Below are 22,589 nucleotides of genomic sequence, written 5' to 3'. Positions count from 1 at the left end.
GGAATGTCTCACAACGCTGCGAGTTGGAAACGATCCCCATTTTGCAGACGAGAAAATATGTGACCCAGTTGATATGTGTATATATACATATACATATATATTAACACCGCACCCGTTGTCATCCAGCCAAACTGATGGCGACCCCGTGTGCATCAGAGTAGAACTGTGCTCCATGAGATGTCAAGATAGCCAGGCTTTTCTTCCGAGCGTCTCTGTCCACAGACCTCCAGCCAAGCATGTTAACTGCACCGTCCAGGAACTCCAGAAAAATAGGTACTCCAAGTTCACAAATGTTCTCAACGTTCTCTTGGGCTGTTTTTCTACCTTTTGAGTTAATCATAGCCTAACTCACCCATTTCCCTATGCGTGCCCTGGAGGCAGGTACCCCATGGAACCCCAAAGGAAGTACCCCCTTGTTGTACAGATAAACAAATTGGAGTATGAGAAAATAATTTGTTAATTTAGTTTGCAAGTTTTGGAGCCAGGATTTTGTCCCTGCCTGTCGTGTTCCTGAAGCACTTAGTTTAAAATCCTTTAATTGCATTTACCATATCACATTATGACTTTGTGGTAAAAGTGGCTTTAACATCTGAATTGAAGGAAAGGATTGAGGCCTATTTATTTCTATCTCGGGGCTTAGAGCCTGGCGCGCTGTGATTGTTCAGCTGAACGTCTTTATGATGAACAGTTGGGATCTGTGTTTCCAGAACAGTCTGGACCAGCCGGATTATCTCATCAGAGGACTGAGAAAATCCCAGAGCTGTTTCCCATTGAGTATCAGTTATTATTTGTAAATATCACAGGTGAGAGGCTTCCTCTTCTAGTCATTCCGATGCAGGCTCTGGGTTGCAGGAGATTGTTCTCTGTTCTTACTCTAACCTTTTTCTTTCTTTTTTCATCTTTGCATCCCTAGAAAAGAAACCATGCCCATTGTGGAAATGTTCCGGGAAAGTTGTGTTCCTTTTTTTTCACTTGTAGAGCGTACTCCATCTTTCTGTCCTAAGTGTGATTCCCACATAAGAGCCTGGCCCCTGTTCCGCTACTAGTGGTTTCTTCTTTTTGTCCAGAGGCCTGGATTGATGTCTACCAAGCATGCCAGCTGTGCAGGCAGGCTGGCAAGGTGGAGGCAGTGACGGCCCGTGACAGGCATGTCCTGAGATGAGACGATAGCATGTGCAGCTGTGTTCTTCTCCAGCTCTTTCCAGTTGGGCCAGAACCTTAAAGGACCCAAAGTCTGAAGCAGTTGGTGCCAGTGACCCTGAAATCCCTAACCAAGCCCGTTGGTGTCCAATTGATTCTGACTCCCGGGGGCCCCTCTGTGGGATTTACAGGAGGATGCTGCCCATGTACCTGTCTGTCTCTGAGCATCATTCTCTCTGTTAGATATAAAAAAGAGTGTGAGGTCGCGAGGGAGAGAAATAAAGAAAGAAATTGGTCCCAAGAAACAAACAGGACTTTATTGCGCAGTCTGAGAGCGACTCCAAGTGACCTGGCCCATGGTATGCGGAGAGGATAGAAATGGCGTGCGGGCAGTTTGGGGGAGGGGTTTCCTTTTTATAGGGGTTATGGGGAGCACTAAGATGATACTTCTCAGAATTTGACGTGTTAAGTTAGGTTTTAGCTATTTTTTATCAAGCTCAGACTCTTAGCAGGATCCATTGTCTGGTCTGGTCTTTGATAGGACAAGCTTAGGTGTTAGCAAGTTTCTCAGGAAGTGATCAAGCTTGGTGGGGCAACTGCCATCTTCTTCCTTCACTCTCTCTCATTGCCGAGAAGTCACAACTGAGCCCTCATTGGGTTTTCGGAACTGTAAGTCACAGAAAGGAGATTGCTGGCCCTTCTCCCTCCCAGCTCCTGGTGGCTTTGAACTGCTGGAGAGATCAGATCTTTGGGTTAGGCTAGGCCATGGCTGCTGGGGTCAAACTCCCAAGCAGCCCAGTACTTAACCTATTCCACCACTAGGGCTCCCTGTTTCCATGATAACAGAACTCGCTTCCTTCAGTCCATTTTAGCTCATGGCCACCCTCCTCCAGGTTTTGAGGGATGCAAATCTTTAAGGGAGGAGGTGACTCATTTACCTCCCATAGGGCTTCAAACTGCTGGCCTTTTGATGAGGAGCCAGACACTTTATACACCCTGCCACCAGAGCTCCTGTTTCAATGCAAGTCATTACTAGAATCTGACATTCAGAACTCACACAGTCTTTCTTTTTATATCATTTAGAAAAAAGGGCTTGAAGTTGGGTATCTCCTAAAAGCATCTTTAAAAATCACTCTTCACGGGTCCTTTATTTTGAGGAGAGGAGAAAAAGATAAGCTTTCCTTGAAATGTCTCTGATTTTTTTTTCCTTGGGACTTTTTCCCATATGGTGATATTCCTATTTTCCTCTTGCTCTCATGCACACACATCTCCCACCGCACAGTCTATAAATTGAACATTCTCAGTAAAGCAGAGAATTCTTCCTCCAATGTGCCCCCCTCCCCGAGCCCCACTCTGTAAGCAGCCCTGTGAGGCCCCAGAAGCCACTAGCACTGTGGGGCTTGGGGTGGCAGCAGGGTGGGAGAAAGCGTTGACCTTTGGGGCAAAACTGCACTATCAGGACATTTTTCCTTTCTGCAGACTGATTCTTCTGTGACAAGTTGGACTTGGGCCCAGAGAGAGCACAGAGCTTAGCACTGAAGCCCCTCCCCTGGGTTGAGCAGCTGGTGTTGTTGCTAGGTCCTGGGAGGGTTAGGGAGACCACAGGCTCTTGTGAGAGGACCCCCGGAGTGAACTCCTGTTGTTCTCCAACACAGTGAGGCTCCTAGGGACCCTTCATCGGTTTTCAAGGCTGTGCACCTTTACATGACTGCCTGTTGATCTCCCAAAGAGCAGTTGGTGGATTTGAACTGATGACCTTTTTGTTAGCCATCCAACATGCCACAAAATTCACACCCAGGCTAAGAGCGCTCAGATTGTTTTCTCACAGGGAGCAAGGCAGTATGTGCACAAAAAAGGAGGAATGTAAGAAAGGGGCTTGTAGTTAAGTGGTCGACAAGAACAGGCCCCACATCGTGGTTAAAAGGACGAGCTGACATTTACCATTGGGTGTAGTCCATTTCTGGAGAAATTGGTTATATCTAGACGGAAACTACCAGATGCTCTGAACCCCTCACCCCCACACTTGTAGCCCCCATTACTTAGATGTATCATGCTGTTTCCCTAATTTACATAGAATTTTTGCAATGCATTTTATTTGGTTTTTCAAGTGGATTTCTGTATGAGTTTTAGCACTCAGGAAAAAAAAATGGTGATGCTCTCATTGAAATATCTTTCTCATACTGCACTGTTCCATTCTGGTTTTAGTTTTCCTAACATTCTCATTAGCATTTCTCAGTATTAAACGTCTCATTATGGAGGGGAAGGCATATTTCCTAAGTAGATCTAGAGTAGAAGGGTTTCCCATCTGGGTACCATTTGTCCTGGGTACTGCTCTGATGACATGCGTGGGGGGTGCGGGTAGAAGCTGGTAGAATTGTTCTAGCCTCACTTTTGGTTTCAGACTTCAGCAAATCCTGTTTGAATGCCCAGGAGCCACTGGGATAGACACGCACAAGGCAAGCTCTGGTTCTGAAAGAGCTTATATTGTAGGGAGAGAAACAGACATCAAGTCACCAATCATTTACTTCTTTAATTGTCATGATGCTAAGTGTCTGGAGACCTGAGATTAAATTAGAATGCGGGGGAGTGAATGCGGAGGAGCGGTAGGGGGCTTGAGCATAGCAGTGATTATGAAGATGGTGGGTGTCCCCCCCCCAAATGCATGCATGTGATGATAATAGAATGTGGAAGCTGTGAACTACTCCCCTGTGATCTAATAGACCAACCAGTTGTAAAAGGATTACCGGTGGAATGCAAGCCCCTTTAATCCGTGTCACAGCTCTGATGAGATGTAAAGAAAGAATAGGGCAGGGGGGGGGGTGCAGGGGGAACCTCCGTACTATGACGTAATCGTCAGGAGCGGAGTGCGTCCTTTCGGACCCAGGCCTCTGCACCCAGGAACTGCTTTGTACCAGCAAGGCCAGGACACGTGGAGGGATCTCCAGGGAGTGAAGAAGCTGGCAGGATCAAGGACTTTTCCTCCGCAAATGACAGAGAAGAGCTTTCTCCTAGCGCCCGCTCCTTGAATCTGGACTTCTAAGCTGCAAGAGAAGAAATTTCGGTTTGTGAAGGCCTTCCACTTGTGGTCCCTCTGTTACAGCAGCACCAGAGAGCTGAGACTACAGAATCAGGCAGCATTTCATTCTGTTGTACACAAGGTCACTGTCAAAGGCACCTGCCAGCTTACAGAGTGTTAGAATAGGGGCTGACTGGGGGTTAGCATTGCAGCAACAAGTAGCTTTCCCTATTTGGAGGTCCAGGAGGACTTTTCTGGAAAGGGGTGTTGGACCTCAGATCTGATCATTGGTCTGTTAGCTCTGCCTGCAGGACAGCCCCTGACACCTGCCATCCCTCTCCACCCCCACCCCCACCCCCACCCCCACCCCATTTTCTTCTTTCCTTGTACTTTCTGACAATCTATAGTAGTAAATGGATTGCTTCTTCCACGATGGCTCCTGTTTGAGAACGGAAACCTTCCATGTCCTGCTCACCTGTGTCCTCTCTGCTTGAGGTGGCTGGACTACAGCTGTTGAGTCCACTCCCCCTCTGCCCACCCCGGTCTCGTCAAGCCCTACATGATGGAATAAAACCCTGACAGGGGTCTTCTCTGACCCCACAGTTAGTTGCTGGTTGGGTTGTTAGGATCCACAGGGCTTTCATAGGCTGTTTTTTTCAGAAGTCGATCGCCGAGTCTTTATTCCTGGTCTGCTTTACTCTGGGAGCTCTTGTAAAGCCCCGTCAGCATTATAGCCATGTGCGGGCCTCACTGACAGACAGGCTAGTGGCTGGGGACAGAGCCCTTGATGAATGAATAGGCGGGGCAGTGGCTAGAACACATTGATCAGGCCAGGGGATGAGGGGTGCTGGAGAGAGGCCAGGCCTGCGGGGCCCAGGTCACCAGGGCGCTGACAGCCCCAGAGGATGGGAAGCAAAGGGGACATGACCCAGTTTTCATTTTAGGTCACTCTGGCTGCCATGTGGGGGTGGTCTGGAGGGAGAATGTGTGGGAAATACGGGTGAGAGTGTTTATTTGTGGCTTGTGATCATTTTGTCTCTAATTTTAAGGTAAAGAACCTCTCAAATATACTGGAAATAATGGCAATACTCTTATCTGCTGCTGAAATGTGTTCAGATTTATCCAAGTTCTCCCCTTCTTTTTCTATAGGGAAGTAAAACATTGTGGCTACCACTCAAACACCCCCCCCATACTCTCCTCTGCTCCAATCTTATGAAAGAGGAAGTTGAGGCACAGAGAAGTCCCCACGGTCCTTCGGTGAGTAAGAGGTAGAGGTTGACCCAGTTAGTCTGGTCTTTTTGTTTAGTGAGTTTTAAAAATTTCCATGAATGGAATAATTCTGTGTGTAACTGTGCCATTTGCTTTTTTTTAAAATTGTATTATTTTACGTGTACCATCAAATCAGGTCTGACTGTTACAGGAGGAGATTGCCCCCTCCTTCTCCAGCAGAGCATCTGGTGGATTTGAACCGCGTACCTCTGGGATTGCAGCGCAGCGTCTTGCCACTAGGCCACCAGAGCTCCCTGCCATTTGCATTTTAAACTCTGTCTCAATGTGTAAGAGATTTATCCCTATAGATCTATTTTACCAACTGGAAGGTAAATTCCATGGGAATAAAATTTTATTTTGTTCACTCCTTGGAAAAGAACAGGTTTCAGTAGACAATAGTGTAATAAGTAGATTAGTTTTTTCACTGCTGTCTGTTTTTCTGTTGGATAAATAAAGCACAATGCATTTACTCATTTCTCGCTGCTGGACAAAGACACAATTCCATTTCCCTGCCACTCACTCCACTAATGTTGCAATGACCATAATTGCACCTGTCTCTGTGTGTTCAGGGGACAGTTGCTTTAGGGTAGCAGTGGAATTGCTGGGTCCCAGCTAAGGACAACTTAATAATGGTAAGTCATTAGAATGACTTTCTAGAGGTTTCCAGACAAGCCCTTATAAAATAGTCAGGGTTGAGATCTCTGGAGCAGAAGTTCCAGCTTTACGTGGCTCCCCTCTCATTCCGCCTCTCTCGTTCCCTTGGCTCCAGCCACATGGGCCTCTGGCCTTGCACTTGCTGGTCCCTCAGTGAAGAGAGCTCTTCCCCCAATGCCCACATGGCTTCCCCACTCAGTGGCACCTTTCACTGGGGGGTTCTCTGCTACCCGCCTCCCAGCCGTCTCTGCCCCCTTGGTCCTCTCTTCACTCTGTAGCATGCATCACTAGCTGACAGATACGTCTGTGTACATTTTGTGTGTGCATCCTCCCAAGAGAACGTGAGTTCTGTGAAGTCAGGGATTCTGCTCTTGTCAGCCCTGCCATCCTCAGTGCCTTCCTCAGCAGATTGGGAGATACCGATGACCATTCATTGTTGAATGCTTGGATCATCCCTACGATTCCAGAAGTGCATACATGATGAAAGTAATGGAAATTCAGTATTAATACTTCTGTGTTGACCAAAAGATTGGTGGTCCGGATACACCCAAGGGTACCTCAGAAGAAGAATTTGGTGATAAACTTCTAAAAAGACTAACCATCGGCAAGAAGCTGCACTGCAATCCCGAAGGCACGTGGTTCGAATCCACCAGATGCTACGCTGGAGAAGGAGGGAGAATTTCCCCCTGTGCCAGTCAGATCTGATTCGCTGGTACACAACAAGAAAAAACAAACACACCGGCCATGGGAAGTGCCCCGGAGCACAGCCCTGTCCTGATGCCCATCAAGGCCCTCTTAGTCAGAGTCAACTCTGCTGCAGCTGATTGCTTAAACGTGGCATGTGAGAGCCTGATACTTCTATTTTAAAATGTAAAATTCGGGGAGCTCTGGTGGCCTAGTGGCAAGGAGCTGCAACTACAATCTCAGAGGCGCAAGGTTCGAATCTATCAGATGCTCTACCGGGGAAGGAGGGACAATCTCCTCCTGTACCAGTCAGATTTGATTTGACGGCACACTCACACAAAAATAAAAAAAATATAGGGGGAGCTCTGGTGGCCTAGTGGCAAGGAGCTGTAACTACAATTCCACAGGCACACGGTTCGAATCCACCAGATGCTCTGCCAGGAAAGGGAGGAACAATCTCCTCCTGTACCAGTCAGATCTGATTTGATGGTACACACACACACACACAAAATAAAAAAATTAAAAAAATAATGTAAAATTCAATTAAATTGAGGTAAGTTTGTGACTTTACGTTGACATCTTTATAAATTCATACCATTAGGGCATTATGCTGAGTGTACTAACTCAGTCCCATCAGGACAAATGGTGCATAAAACCATTATTACAGAATAAGTATGAGGATCCAAGGCGGGGGTGATAGAAGCAGGGGGGTGGGGATGGGCGGGGAGAGGGGGAGTTATCATAGGGTCACACGATTTGATGTGGAGGGGGTAAAGGAAGTGGGAGCTATCGTGTGTGAAACATTGTATTCAAACTTTGTAAATAAATCAGGATAAAATTTTAAACAATGTCAAGAGTCGTTCCACTTGAACCTATTACAGATTTACTTTGTTGCTGTGTTCGGTTGCATCGGAACTCAAGCAAACTCTCCTGCAGGCTTTCAGAGACAGTGAACTGCATGGAAGGAGACGGTCCATCTCTCTCTTTGAGAGCAGTTGGTGGATTCAAACCATGTGTCTTTGGATTGTCAGCACAGCTTCTTACCACTAGGCTACCACGGCTCCCTGAGTTTAATTTACTAGTTAAAAAATATTTTAAAGTACTCAGGAGATTTGTCAGATAACATAGATACATAAAAAAGGAAAGCAAATATGTTAAAAGATGCAAATATATTTTTTTCTTAAGTATTTTTTAAAACCTAGGGAACGCTTCCTGAATCTGCGTGCCATCCTCGCCCAGGGCTGTGCTAATCTTCTCCGTATCTTTCCAGTTTTAGTGTATGTGCTCTCGGAGCGAGAACTGCAAATGCGTTTTGAGGTACTTGAGAGACCAACCAAGGGACAAACGCACGGCTGTTGAGTCGCTGTGACTGGGTGTGAGCCTCCGCTGGGTTTGCGAGGCTGTAAATCTTCACAAGAGGCGGCTGCTCATCCTTTGCCTGAAGAGTAGCTGGTGATCTGTGAGCCACCGAGCTTTCAGTTAGCAGCTCCACCACTTGGGCTCTTTAACATGCCAACAACCAACACTATACTCAGTGGAGGAAGACTGAGAGCCTTGCTCTTGAGAACGAGAATGAGACTAGGATGCCCAGAGTTATCACTCTTATTCATTATTGTCAGTAGGGAGCTCTGCTGGCCTAGTGGTAAGAATCTGTGCTGCAATCCTGAAGGAACATGGTTCAAATCCACCAGCCACTCCATGGGAGAAAGATGGGCAATCTCCTTCTGTGTGAAAACCTGCTGTAGGGTCAGCTATGGGTCCGTTCTGACTCGATGGTACACAACAACACTCATTATTGTACTAGAAGTCCTCGCCAGAGCACTAAAGCAGAAAGCAAATAAGAGCTATCCAAGTTGGAAAGGAAGAAGTCAAACCATGTCTATTATCAGAGCAAGGGAACACTGCCTGGTTCAAAATCAAGAGAGGAACGTGTCAGGGATATACCCTTTCTCCATTCCTTTTCAGTTTATGTGCTGAACAGATCATTTGAAAGACTGGACTTTATGAAGAAGAATGTGGCCTCAGGATTGGAGGAAGGCTCGTCAACAACCTGTATTATGCAGATGACACAACCTTGCTAACTGAAACTGAAGAGGACTTGAAGCGTTTGCTGCAGAAGATGCAGGACTGCAGCCTTCAATGAGGATGACAGCACAAAAAAAAGATCCTCACCAGCATCACGATGGATGGAGGAAAGACTGACGTTGTTAATGATTTTGTCCTGCTCAAATACACAATCAACACTTGGTCCCAGAAGTCAGAAAATCAAAAGACGAGTAACACTGGGAATAGACTGCCAAAGACTCCTCAGACTAACGATGACAAGAGAATCAGTGCCTTCAAGTTGTGCTGCTGGAGAAGGGTAATGCCAGGGATTGCCAACACGATGAACATGTCTGTTCCGGAGCGAGTGAAACCAGCTTGCTCTGGAAGCAAGGATTTTGAAAGCCCACCTCACGTACGTGGGCATGTTGTCAGGAGGGGCCAGTCCTCGGAGAAGAGCAGCATGCTGGGAAGGCTGGAGATCAGCGCAGGAGAGGAGGGTGTGGGACGAGCTGCCTTGACACAGTGACTGTGGTCATGGGGTCAGCTGTGTCGAGATGGTGAGGTTGGCTCAGGACAGGGCTAGTGTTCATAAGGTCGCTGTGGGTCATAATGGACTTGACAGCCCACAACAACGTATCCCAGACATTCACAACACAGCCACTGGATCAGAAGGACTCAGCAGAGTGGCGGAGTACTAGGTCATCGCTCAAAAAGCAACTGATTTCATTTGTACTAACAAGCAGAACTCCTAAGGGAAAATCAATAAAACAATAGCATTTACAGGATGCAAAATACCTACATAACAAAAAATAAGAAGCTAAAGATAGTGCAAGAAACTCAGAGACCTACATGAATGGGAAAGCGTTCCACGCTCACAGATTGGAAGACTTCACATTGTGAAAATGCCAGTACTACCCAAAGAGATGTATGTTGTTGTGTGTACCACTGAGTCAGAAAAGACTCAGAGCTGACCCTCTGGCCAATTTTCAGAGGCAGTAAATACCCCAAGCATAGCTTCCAGCAGCATAGCAGTACGCCAGCCCCCACGGCACCATGCCAGCCCCTATAGAACCATCCCAGCCCCCACAGCACCATCCTAGCCACCAGAACCATGCCAGCCCCGACAGCACGACTGATAGCCCCCACAGCACGTGGACAGCCTCCACAGCACGTGGACAGCCCCCACAACATCATGACAGCCCCACAGAACACTGACAGCCCCCACAGCACCGTGCCAGCCCCTATAGAACACTGACAGCTTGGTGGTAGGTAAATGCAGTTAGTCATCCCCGGGGTTGACCTTCAGTCTATCTTGTTGAGACAGATTGACCTTCAATCATGTGTCAGAACTCACTTGACTCATCTTACAACAGTATTTGCATAATAAAGAACAAACCCAAAAGTAAAACAACTACTCCCACCTAAGTAGTTTGACTGTCTGCCCCAGATATTATTTCCCAATGTCAGGTCACATCCATACCCATTACTTGAGTATCACAACCACTGTGGTTACTGGTACAAACTGCAGAAAGTGTCACAGATGTTTTTAACACAGCCAAGTCCCACCTGGCCCACTCGTGTACACACACACACACACGCACGCTCTTACTCTCCACATTCTCAGTGGTCCTACAGTTAGTCACTTCTGAGTGTTTAAAAGACTAGATCAGATGTGAGGACAGAAGGCACCCAGCTCCAAAGGTTATCAGTGAGACCAGAGGCTAAGAAAGGTTCCTTGAAGCATTAAGGTGATTGAGCCTCCAGAATGTGAGAAAATAAATGTGTGTTCTTCAAAACCACCCCCTTGTGGTATTAGTTACAGCAGTCTTAGGAAAGAAAGGTAGTGAGAAACTTCAAATCACCCCAATGTAGGGAGCCCAGGAGCACAGGAACAGGTGAGGGCCGGGAGATTGAACCCATCCTCCTGGAAGGGCCAGAAAGCCAACCCTAAATCGGAAGGCAGGCTCAAACTGCTGGATGAGAGGGAACTGATGCTTAACAGATTAGCCAGGTGATTAAACAACGTCCCAGACTCACTTTGAAGGTACTGGAGTCCCAAAGCGATCTCCAATTAGGGGTGCAGCTGCACCTGCCTCCCCAAACCCAGCTCCCAGAGAAGATGGAAGTGGGCGTATCCCACGGAAGCATTGTGTACTCCTGTCCCCACTCTGGACAGCCCCCGTGCAAATACCACCGCTCCCCCACAGCCCGCAAATATTTACATCCTGTTTATGCCAGGGCCTCCCAGGGCCTCAGTTTTCATGAATAAAATATGAGTTCCTAGGCCTGAGCCAAGAAGGGAAGAAACCCCCGCCAGCTGGTAGGGACCAGAGGCAGCTGAATGTTTGGTTGCTGTCGCCTCCCGCAGGACATTTGGAGGCAGTCTGAAGGAGTCAAGGTGACTCGAGCAGTAGGTTTCTTGTGATCTCTATCAGGGTTTTCCAAGAACGGAACCACACACTGCATGTTTCCTGAGCTGAAGTCACAAGACTGTTCAGTCCTGTCACTTGGCGGGGGTGGGGTGCTGACTGCGCCTGGTGACTCGTTACAGTGCCTGTAAAATTAAGATGCAGTGTTTCAGCAGGAATGTATTAGTATTAAAAAAAAAACACCCAGCTAACTCTGTAGTTACAAGAACAAAAACTTGTTTGCATACCCAGCTTTTAAATATCAATAGACCAACAAGGCTCAAACTCTATGTTGATACTTTTTGAATTCCAATACCCTCCCCATCAGAGCTGTCATTATCCCCCAATTACAACCATGCTTTGGATCACGTGGTTTCACCTGCGGTTTGCTACCAACTGTGTTGTTTCCATTGTTGCGGATTTTGAGTGTCCTGGTGTTTCAGCTAGAACACTGTAGTCAGTAGTGTTTTGTGAAACTGTGTCACGAACTTTTTTTTTTTAATGGAAAAAGTAACTCAAGGAAAAGAAGTGCATTTTTTTTAAAAGCTTCCTCTCAGTTTCTAATCATGTTGTGAGCTCCAGGCTTCTCTGATAGTTCCGAATCACCAGTTGTTCCTAAGGAGAAAAATGAGCAGACATCGTGCTGGGGAAAGTAGAGGGTCAAAGAAAGGGCAGAAGTCCAGAGCTGGCTTGACTCAGTGCCCGCAACAGTGTACTTGAGCATGGTGGTGGTCCCGACAGTGGTGCGGGGTAGGGCAGTGTTTCCATGCTATTCATGGAGTTGCTGTGAGTCAGTCCCTAACAGCACCAAACAACAACTACAATAATGCTGTGATTCAGGATGGAAAGATGTTACAAAACAATCTTGTTGTTCATATTCATGTAATCTACAAAATGGTACATTCAAGCACTTTACAACTATACTTACAACCCCTTATGCTATGATTAAGGGAGCTCTGGTGGCTTAGGGGCAAGGAATTGTGCAGTCACCCCAAAGGCATGCAGTTCAAATCCACCAGCTGCTTCTTGGAAGAGAGTTGGGCTATCTCCTCCCATGCAGTTTATGGCCTCTGAAAATCCATTGGAGGGTCAGCTGTGAGTTGGCCCTGACCCAATGGCACATAACCACCACAACATTCTGTGATCACAAGTGATAATTGGCATTACTGAAAATTCTGTAAGGTCTGGTATGGAAGGAGGGCCATGGGTGAAGTGCCACAGCCTGAGTTCTGCTCTGGCCATGTTCCCTGAGAACAGAACAGATTTCTGGGGTTTATCTATCCCAGAGGTTTTAATAAAGGCCAAGCATTTCATAGCCAGAGAGTGATGGTAAAAGATGTTTAGCCTAATATACCCATTTTAATGATGAGGAAACTGAGGCTCAGAAGTGCAAGAGGCTTACCAGTGTTTCCCAGCTAATTAGTGATGATCTGTAGGCTTCCCTGTCTTCTGTGTTCTTTCCACCGAGTCACGCTTTCTCCAAGTACACATTTAAAAGTATAAATTTGTTTTTGTAGACTGAATTTTCATCTAGATTAGGCAAATGCAGAGAGAAAAAAGTTATTAAGGGTTATGAACAGGTCAGGGAGTTACTTACTGGTCAAATGGCGCTGAGTTTCTGTTCATGGTGATGAAAATATTTTAGAAATGAATGGTAGTGATGGTTACATGGATAAATGTAATTATTGTCATGGACTATACACTCGAAAGTGGTTAAAATGAGGATAGCAGGAATGAGAAGGGAGAGAAGGGAGCAAAAGTTAATAAATAGATAAATTGCAATTAAAAAAACCAATGGAAGAATTAATGATGAATAATAGGATTGAAGCTCAATATCAAGAAGACAAAGATTCTCCCGACTGGGCCAGTTGGCAGCACCATGATAGACAGAGAAGAGATTGAGGTTGTTAACAATGTCAGCTTACTTGGTGCCACAATCAGCACTCCTGGCATCAGTAGTCAGGAAATATCAAAAGGTAAATTGCACTGGGGAAATCTGCTTTCAGAAACCTCTCCATCGCTTCTCGGCCTTTTGGCTAAGATCAAGTGCAGAAACCTCTCCAGAGCGCTTAAGAGTAATGATGTCAATCTAGGGACTAAGGTGCGCCTGATCCGGGCCATAGTCTTTGCAATTACTTGCTATGTGTGGACAATGACTAAGGATGACAAAGAAGAATTGATGCCTTTGAGTTGTGGTGCTGGAGAAGAGAGAAAAAACAAGTCTATATTGTAAAGGGTGAAACCAAGTTGTTCCTTAGAGGCAAGGATTCTGAAGCTCTGCCTCACATACTTTGGGCACATGGCCAGGAGGGACCAGTCCTTGGAGAAAGACATCATTCTTGGAAAGGTGGAGGGACAGACAGCACGGGAGAGGAAGACCCTGGTTGAGATGGATTAACACAATAACTTGGGTAACAGGATTAGGTGTGTCACAGTCAATGAGACTGGCTCAGGATAGGGCAGAGATCAGAGCTATTGTACATAGGGTGGCTGTGAGATGCAGGCAACTTGATGACACGTAACAACAACATCTCGATTTAAGAAACGGTTCAATGTCGCATTCGTGTTATATATATTTTATCATCATAAAAGACCCAATAGACTTAAATTTTTCTTTTTTAAATTTTTCCTTTTTTAAAAACATTGTATTTTGCTGTTAGAAGATACATAGCAAAACATTCACAAACAACTTCTGCATGTACGATTCAGTGACATTGATTACTTTCCTTGAGTTGTGTAGCCAGTCCCACCCTCCTTCTGAGATGTTCCCAATTCACTTAAACTCTCTGTCCTCTAAGTGTGGCCTCCTAAAATACATATATATGTAAAGATAAAGAGGTAAGGAAGCCCATTGTCTAATAAACGAAGCAGCTGTAAAAGGATTAAGGGTGGGATGTAAGATCTTTAATTCTGTTACAGTCCTAATCCACCCTGAATGGAGTTTCTCTGCGATATGTCACCTTTCGTTTTCAATGACTCATACACTGAACACTTACAATGAGTTGTAGGATTACATCAAGGACATTTTACATGAAGAAAGCAAGAGTTTCTTAAAAAGAAATAAAAGACCAAAATGAGTGTCAGAAGAGATTCTGAAAGAAATTATAAAGAGAGCTGACTAGAAGATTTCCAAGGGAAGTTCAAGAAGGCAAAGTGTATATTATAAGGAAATATGCAAAGACCTAGAGTTAGAAACCCAAAAAGAAAGAACCTGCTTTGGTCTTCCTCAAGCTGAAAGAACTGAAGGGAGGAAAAAAAAAAGAAATTCAAGCTTCGAGTTGCAATCCTGAAGGTCTCTTGTGGGCCAAATACTGAATGATGCAGGAAGCATCAGAAGACAATGGAAAGAATACACGGAATTACTGTGCTGAGAAAATTGACTGTTGCTCAATGACAATCAGGGAAGAAGCCTCAGCTGCACTAAAGATATTGGTGAAAAACAAGACGCCTGCAACTGACAGAGTATCATTGTGCTGTTTCAGCAGAGGAATGAGCTTTGGCCCTGTAACCCAGTGGTGTCAAGAAATTTGGAAGGCAGCTACCTGGCCAAGTGACTGGGCGAGATCCCTATATGTGACCATTCCAATGAGAAAGGCTCCAACAAAATGCAGAACTTACAGAACAATATCATTGATATCACAAAATATACTTACTGTCTTTTACATTAATAGAAGTAAAAATCTTACTGGAGAGAACTGAAAAAATGGGTGGAGCAGTACCTCGACGGAGAAGTGCCAGAAACTGAAGCTGGATTCAGAAGAGAACGTGAAATGAGGAATAGCGTTACCAGCATCAGATGAATGTTGGCTAAAATCAGGGAATAGCAGAAAGATGTTTACTTGTGTTTTACTAACATTTACTTGTGTTTTTCTGACAAAGGCGTTCAACTGTGTGGATCATAATAAATTATGGATAGCACTGAGAAAAATGGGAATTCCAGAACACTTAACTGTGCTCATGTGAAACCTATTCATAGACCAAGAAGCTGTACTATAGGAAGAAGAATCATCAATATTGGAAGATACATTAACAAGCCGAGATATGACACAATTTTACCTGCAGAAAATAGACTGCAGCTGTCATTTGAACAGAACAAGGGAAGTGACACTTTTAAACGGTTGGGGTTGTAGCCCTTCACCATGCCTAGTCCGTCTGTAGGGAGCTCTGGGGTATAGTGAGTAGGAAATTGCCCTGCCAACCCAAGGGCAGGCGGTTCAAATCCACCAGCTGTTCCATGAAAGGAAGATGGGCAATCTCTTCTCATGTTGAGTTACAGCCTCTGAAAACCAGCTGGATGGGCAGCTTTGAGTGTGTTCGACATTGACAGCGATGAGTGAGCAATTGAAAGTGCAAACTTGGCGAGCTCTGGTGGCCTAGTGCCAAGAAGCTGCACTGCAATCTCAGAGGTACACGGTTCAAATCCACCAGATGCTCTGCTGGAGAAGGAAGAACAATCTCCTCCTGTATCAGTCAGATCTGATTTGACGGTACACACAAAAATAATGAAATAAAATAAAAATTTTTTAAAAAAAGGTGCAAACTAAACAAACGATCCAAGAATCTGTGCTATAGGAAGAAGAATCATCCGTATTGGAAGACACATTAACAACCCAAGATATGTCACAACTTTACCTGCAGAAAACAGACTTGAAGTACTTATTGGTGCAGCTCAAAAACCTTGGTGAAAAAACAAAACATCAGATGATTACCTGTCAATATAAAACAAAAATCCTCTCAAGTGGACCGATAAACAGCATCATTATAAATGGAAGACAGATTGACATTGTCAAAGGTTTCATTTTACTTGGATCCATGATCGGTGCGCACAGAGCAGCAGTGAGGAAATCAAATGACACACTGCATTGGGAAAGCCTGTCGCAAAGGACCTCTTGAAAGTGGTAGGGAGCAGGGATGTCACTTTGAAGGCTAAGATGCAGGTGACCCAAGCTGTGATATTTTTTTTTTAGTTGCTTCAGACACATGCAAAAACTGTGCAGTAAGGAAAATGAAGAATTACTGATGCCTTTGAATTTTGGTCTCAGTGAAAGATACTGAATATGCCAAAGGAACAAACAAATCTGTCTGGGAAGCAGTACAGCCCAGATGCTCCTTGCAAACACGGGCATGTTGTCAGGGGGCCCATCCCTGGAGAATCACCATCAGACTGGGGAAAGCTGTCACACTCGGGCAATGACCCAGCTTCAAGCGGGGTTTCTTTTTATTGTAAACAGGATCCTTGTGTGTCAGAGCAGACTCGAGGGTACTTAAAAGCAACTACAGCAACACTCCTCCTGACTCCCCTTCCTCCTCTTTTGCTTCAAGTAGGGTTATTTCTTAGTTATTTATATATGATGTTGTTGTTGTTGTTGCTGTTAGGTGCCGTCGAGTCGTGGATGACACATAGCGACCCTGAAAGACCTGAACTGAACACTTGTATAACTTTCATCGTTTCTCCACGTTCCAAGCTATTTCGGAAGTGGATGCGAGCTCTGATGGCCTCGTGATAAGAAGCTGTGCTGCAATCCCGAAGGCACACAGTTTGAATCCACCAACAGCTCCATAGGAGAAGGATGGACAGTCTCCTCCCATGCGATTAATTACCTCTGAAAACCCACTAGAGGGTCAGCTATGGGTCGGTTCCTATTCGGCGGCACACAACAACAACAACAACCCAAAGGCGGCACTGCTCTGGCGAATCCAATCTACCAACACAGAGATGGAAGAGATAAGGGTAACCTCCTGTACGATTTACAGCCTCTGAAAACCTGCAGGGGGGGTCAGCTGGACGTCAGTTCTATGTGGCAGCAATGAGTGTGTGTGTGTGTGTAAAAATATAAAACTGAGCATTTAGCAGAGAGTTCCTATGTACTTATGTCACCCTGCTGTCTTTCGACTATTATATCTGTTACAATTCATGAACCAGTGGTAATGCGTCATTGTTGTTAGGTGCTGTTGTGGTGCCTACAGCTCATAGTGACCCTGTGGAGAGTGGGCCAGTACGTGCCCTCTCCTGTGCCATCCTCACCATCTCTGATATACTTGAGCCCATTGCTGCAGTCACTGCGTCAATCCATCTCATTGAGGGTCGTCTTCTCTTTCACGGAGCCTCCACCTTTCCAGGCTTGATGTCTTTTTCCAAGGACTGGGTGTTCCTGACAACATGCGTGAAGTATGTGAGATAGAATTTCCCCATCTTTGCCTCCGAGGAGCATCCTGGCTTCACTTTCTTCACGACATACTTATTTGTTCTTTTGGAAGTCCATGAGATATTCAGTACTCCAATATCACAATTAAAAAGCATTGATTCTTCTTCTGTCATCCTTATTCATTGTCCAACTTTCAGATGCATAGCAAGCAATTGAACAGACCACTGATTGGATCAGGTGCACCTTAGTCTTTAAACTGACATTGTTACTCTTTAGCACATAAGAGAGATCCTTGACAGCAAATTTACTCAATGCAATACATCTTTGATTTCTTAACTGCTAGTACCAAAAGTATTGAATATATCATGGACCACTAGGAGAACAAATAGGCCTGTCTTGGAGAGGGTGAAACCAAGTTTCTCCTTAGAGGAAAAGACTTTGAAGCTCTGCCTTACATACTTTGAACATGTGGCCGGGAGGAACCAGTCCTTGGAGAAGGACATCATTCTTGGAAGGGTGGAGGGACAGCACAGGAGAGGAAGACTGCCATTGAGATGGATTGACATAATAACTTGGGCAATCCTTGGAGGCAAGGATTCTGAGGCTCTGTCTAACATACTTTGGACATGTTGTGAGGAGAGACCGGTCCTTGGAGAGGGACATCATGCTTGGGAGGGTGGAGGGACAGCGCAGGAGAGGAAGGCCCTCTATGAGGTGGATTGATTCAGTGACTGGGATAATTGGGATGGGAGTGTTGGAGACAGTGCAATTGGCACAGGACAGAGCGGAGTTTAGGGCTGTTGTACATAGGGTCGCTATGAGTCGCAGGCGACTCGATGGCACATAACAACAACAACAACAAATGGGATTAGGTGTGTCAGAGTCAGTGAGACAGGCTCAGGATAGGGCAGTGTTCAGAGCTGTTTGTACATAGGGTTGCTATGAGTCACAGGCAACTCTATGGCACATAACAACAACAACAAGTATCAAGGGTGCTGATTGTTGATCCAAGCAAGGTGAAATAGTTGACAATTTCAGTCCTTTCTTCACCCATCAGGATGTTGCCTCTTGGTCCAGGGGTGAGGATTTTTCCTGCTGTTGAGATGTAATCCATCTTGAAGACTGTGGTCTTTGATGTTCTGCAGCAAGCACTTCAGGGCCTCTTCACTCTGAGCAGGCAGCAATCTTGTGACATTTGCATAATGCAGGTTGTTGATGAGTTATCATTAACTAGGGCATCATCATCGAGGCAGGCTCATTCTTCGTGTTGTACATTTCTCTGGGTTTTGACAAATGTCATGTAGCCCTAAATGTCTCTGCTCGCCTGTCCCCACCCCAAACCCCAGCACCACTGATGTTTTCACTTTAGATTTTCCTCCTTTATATCTTATTTATTGTTTTCTTACTGAGTCTCTCCTTTGGGTATTTACTGAGGAATGGAGCTGCTGGGTGGGTGGCCTAGACTGTAGGGAGTTGTGCTGCTAGCCGCAAAAGCCTTACCTCTCTGGTGGTTCAAATCCATCAGTTGCCCTGAGGGGGCAGAGGGAGGGGGAAAGTAAGGAAATCTCCTTCCACGCGATTTACAGCCTCTGAAACCCCACTGGAGGGGCAGCTATGAGTTGATTCTGACTTGGCAGCAATGAGTTTGAAGTATTTGGTTGTGTGGTTTATTAGCTCTGGTGGCCTAATGACAAGAAGGTGCACTGTCATCTTGAAGGCATATGGTTCAAATCCACCAGCTGCTCTGCGGAGAAGGATGGGCAGTCTCCTCCCGTGCGATTAACTGCTTCTGAAAACCCAGCGGAGGGTCAGCTGTTGGGTCGGTTCCAGCTCAATGGTACTCAACAGTAACAACAGTTATGTTTTTTGTTTTTTGAGGAACTGCCATACTTGTGCCACAAGGGCTATGCCATTTGACGTCCCCCTAGCAGCGGAGAAAAGCTCCAGGTTCCTCACATTCTGGCCAGTGTGTGTGTATGTGTGTGTGTGCGTGTTCCTAGTGGGAAGTCAGAGCATCTCATCGTGGATTTGATTTCCTCTCTGATGATTAATGATGCTGCCCATCTTGCCATGTGTTTGGTGGCCATTGAATGTCCTCTTGGGCCAGGTGTCGCTTCCAGTAACCACTGACCATTTCATGATCTCTACAGTCTTGATTTTTCCAGAATCTCATCTAGTTGGAATCATCATCAGACTGGCTTCTTTCATAGGAATGTTATTATATATTTTTTAAAATTTATTTTTTTATTATTTTGTGTGTGTGTACCGTCAAATAGGATCTGACAGGTACAGGAAGAGATTGTCCCTCCTTTTCCAGCAGAGCGTCTGGTGGATTCAAACCATATTTTTTTTTATATATTATTTTTACGTGTACCGTCAAATCAGATCTGACTGGTACAGGAGGAGATTGCCCCCTCCTTCAGCAGAGCATCTGGTGGATTTGAACCACATACCTCTGGGATTGCAGTGCAGCATCTTGCCACTAGGCCACCAGAGCTCCCTTTCAAACCATGTTTTTAAGATTCCATGTTGCTGATTGTCATGAAGGCGATTCTTAGTCTTGGCTGTGACCTTCTGCAAAGAGATCAAAAGGACCAACTTTCAAGCTCTCTCTGGGACGTTTCAAAACCACCTGCCAGCCTGCTACTCAGGGACCCCTGGGGACTTAGCTGTGTGGAATGACATTACTCACTGCCCCTTACAAGTTCCTGTCTGCCCTTCAGGGTGCTGCTGTCAACTTGATCCCATATGGACGGTTCTTACAAAGAGCACAGTGTCCAAGGCTGACATTCTTTACTAAGTTAAACTACTTGGTTTAAGGGAGATTTCAAAGATATTTTTTATTTAAAGTTTAAAGATTGTATCAGCACATTAGTGTCAGAAATTCACCTGGCTCCTGTGGATCCAGACAGTCTGGATTCCACGAGAATTTGACATTCTGGTTTGAATTTCCCCTCTTTTGAGCAGATTTTTATAGAATCTTTGCTCAAATTAGACACCTTCTAGTTATTTTTCCGTCTTGACAAAGGAGGTAGTTGTTCATAGACACAATTAGCCTTGCATTTAAGAAAGAAAATGCCATGCCTTTATAGTTAAGAAAATTGAAAGAGATTCAGAGAAGAGATATTTTTCCCAGAGCCAGGAAGCAAGCAAATGCCGCCACAGGGATTTATATGAGGGGTCTTTAAATCTCCACTGCCTCCTGGGCGGGGCTTCATTTTCGTTTTGACCCAAATAAAAAGTGTTTCCAATTTCCTTCACTTTCAAAGTGACCCAACAATATAGTAACCTGAAGAAATGTGGTTTTATGGGAAGGAAAGCTCTGTTTAGAATCCCTGACAGAAAACAAAACAGGAAGTTGAGCATTCCCAGCTTAAATGGACCATCTGGGAATCGCCTAGGCTTGGTCCTGCGGTGGCAGCCTTTACTCTGGGCTCTCAGCAGAGACTAGAAAGGGGCTGGGGGCGGCAAACAGCCCTGGGTCACGTCTACCTTCCCACGACGGAGGTGTAAGGGTTTGGGGGCACATTTGGGCTGAAGCCAGAGACCTGGGGAGAAAGCAGGACAATGAAGGACACAGGCTCCATGGGGGGTAGGAAACGCTTGAACTGCATTTGGGGCTCCACAGGAAGGAGGCTGGGCCTGGGGACATCCTCGGAATGTACTGAGGTCATTCTCTCCCAGAGAGCCCAGCCTTTGGCTCCCAGCACCTCACATCTGGTCCCTGGTGCAAATCCCTGGCCATCTCGGTTCTGAGGGTGAGAATTCTGCAGCTCAGACTCACTTCTACCGCCCACCAGGGGTAGCAGCTGGCTGTGACACGGGAAGCTGTGCCCCCAGGGTCTCAAACATCAGCATGGAGACAAGTTTCAGCACAACTTCTAGACCAAGACAGACTAGGAAGAAATGCCTGGGCATCTACTTGCAAAAGTTGAGCATAGTAGGTGCCACCGAGTTGATTTTTGACTCACAGCCACCCTGTAGGACAAGGCAGAACTGCCCCCCAGTGTTTCTTTGGCTGTGATCTTTGTACTGGAGCAGAACACCAGGTCTTTTCTCCTGGGGAGCGGCTGGTAGGTCTGAACTACCAGCCTTTTGGTTAATAGTCACGTGCTTAATCACCGAACCATCAGGGCTTCTGGAAATTAGCCAGTGAAACTCAATGGATCACAGCGAGAGCATTTACGCTGGTGTACCAGAAGGTGGGTCCCTCAGGTTGAAATGCATGAGGGACTCAGGCAAACCAATCACCTTGAACGTGGCGTTCTGTTGGACATGAGGCTGCCGTGAGCATAGTGGGTGGCGGCTGACCACAGCGTGCTCACAGTGTGCCGAGCCCTAGAAACAGCCTCTACCTCCTTCTGCTCCCCCGTAGTCATATGAGGTAGCACTATCACACAGAAGGAGACTGAGGCAGTGAGCAGTGGAGGTTTCTGTCCAAGGTCTCGCAGAGGGCAGGACCACACTACAGTCTGTCTACAGGCCTCCTGAGGGGTCGCCTTCCCAGGAAGAACCTCACTGCCCAGGTGAGAAGGGCAGGCAGAGGGAGCCAGGGTCAAGGTCTGTGGCCTTGGTCTGGATGCAGCAGGGAATGAGCGGGATGTGGGAAGGGTTTCCCTGGGGAGCCTGGGAGTGCGACAGGACAGTGCCCTCTGTGTCCCACCCCCCTCCATAGCGCCAGTCCCCTCCAGGAGGACAGCCAGAGCCAAATTGTAACAGAGCTGGCAGCTGCCGGGGTGGAAAGCAAGTCTGAGTGTGGCAAGCAAGGACACTCGTTGTCCTGAAGGGGATGCTTCTGTGGGCAGAGCCAAGGGGGTGAGGGGAGGCAGGGGCAGGGGCACGAGGAGCCCATGGCCTGGCAGAGTCCTAGGGGTAGGAGCTGTTCCTGGACACAGGTCTTAGAGCTGGCCACTGTCCCCCTGGAGGCCAGGGCCAATTTCACAGCCCCGACATGTGGATATTCAGGCCTGAGAAGCCCACCCAAGGGGACGCACGTCATGATCTTCCCCCCACCCTCTACTTCCAGGCGCCCCTTATCTTCAGAAGGCCAGGCGTGGGGCTCTTCCGTCTTAAACTCTCTGCGGGATGGGCCTTTGTTCCCTGTCTTGTAAAATATGAAAGTTGGACTGCAATGTCCCCAGGGACCTATCAGATTCCAAAATGCTGTAGTTTTGGTGACATTTATACGTTTGTTATTTAAAGCAAGTCCGCCTCCCGTTCCACTAC

The sequence above is a fragment of the Elephantulus edwardii genome, unplaced genomic scaffold, assembly GCF_000299155.1.
Source record: "Elephantulus edwardii isolate Elephantulus edwardi_28Jun2011 unplaced genomic scaffold, EleEdw1.0 scaffold00080, whole genome shotgun sequence".
Taxonomy (NCBI): domain Eukaryota; kingdom Metazoa; phylum Chordata; class Mammalia; order Macroscelidea; family Macroscelididae; genus Elephantulus; species Elephantulus edwardii.
Note: the sequence above shows the minus strand (reverse complement) of the source record.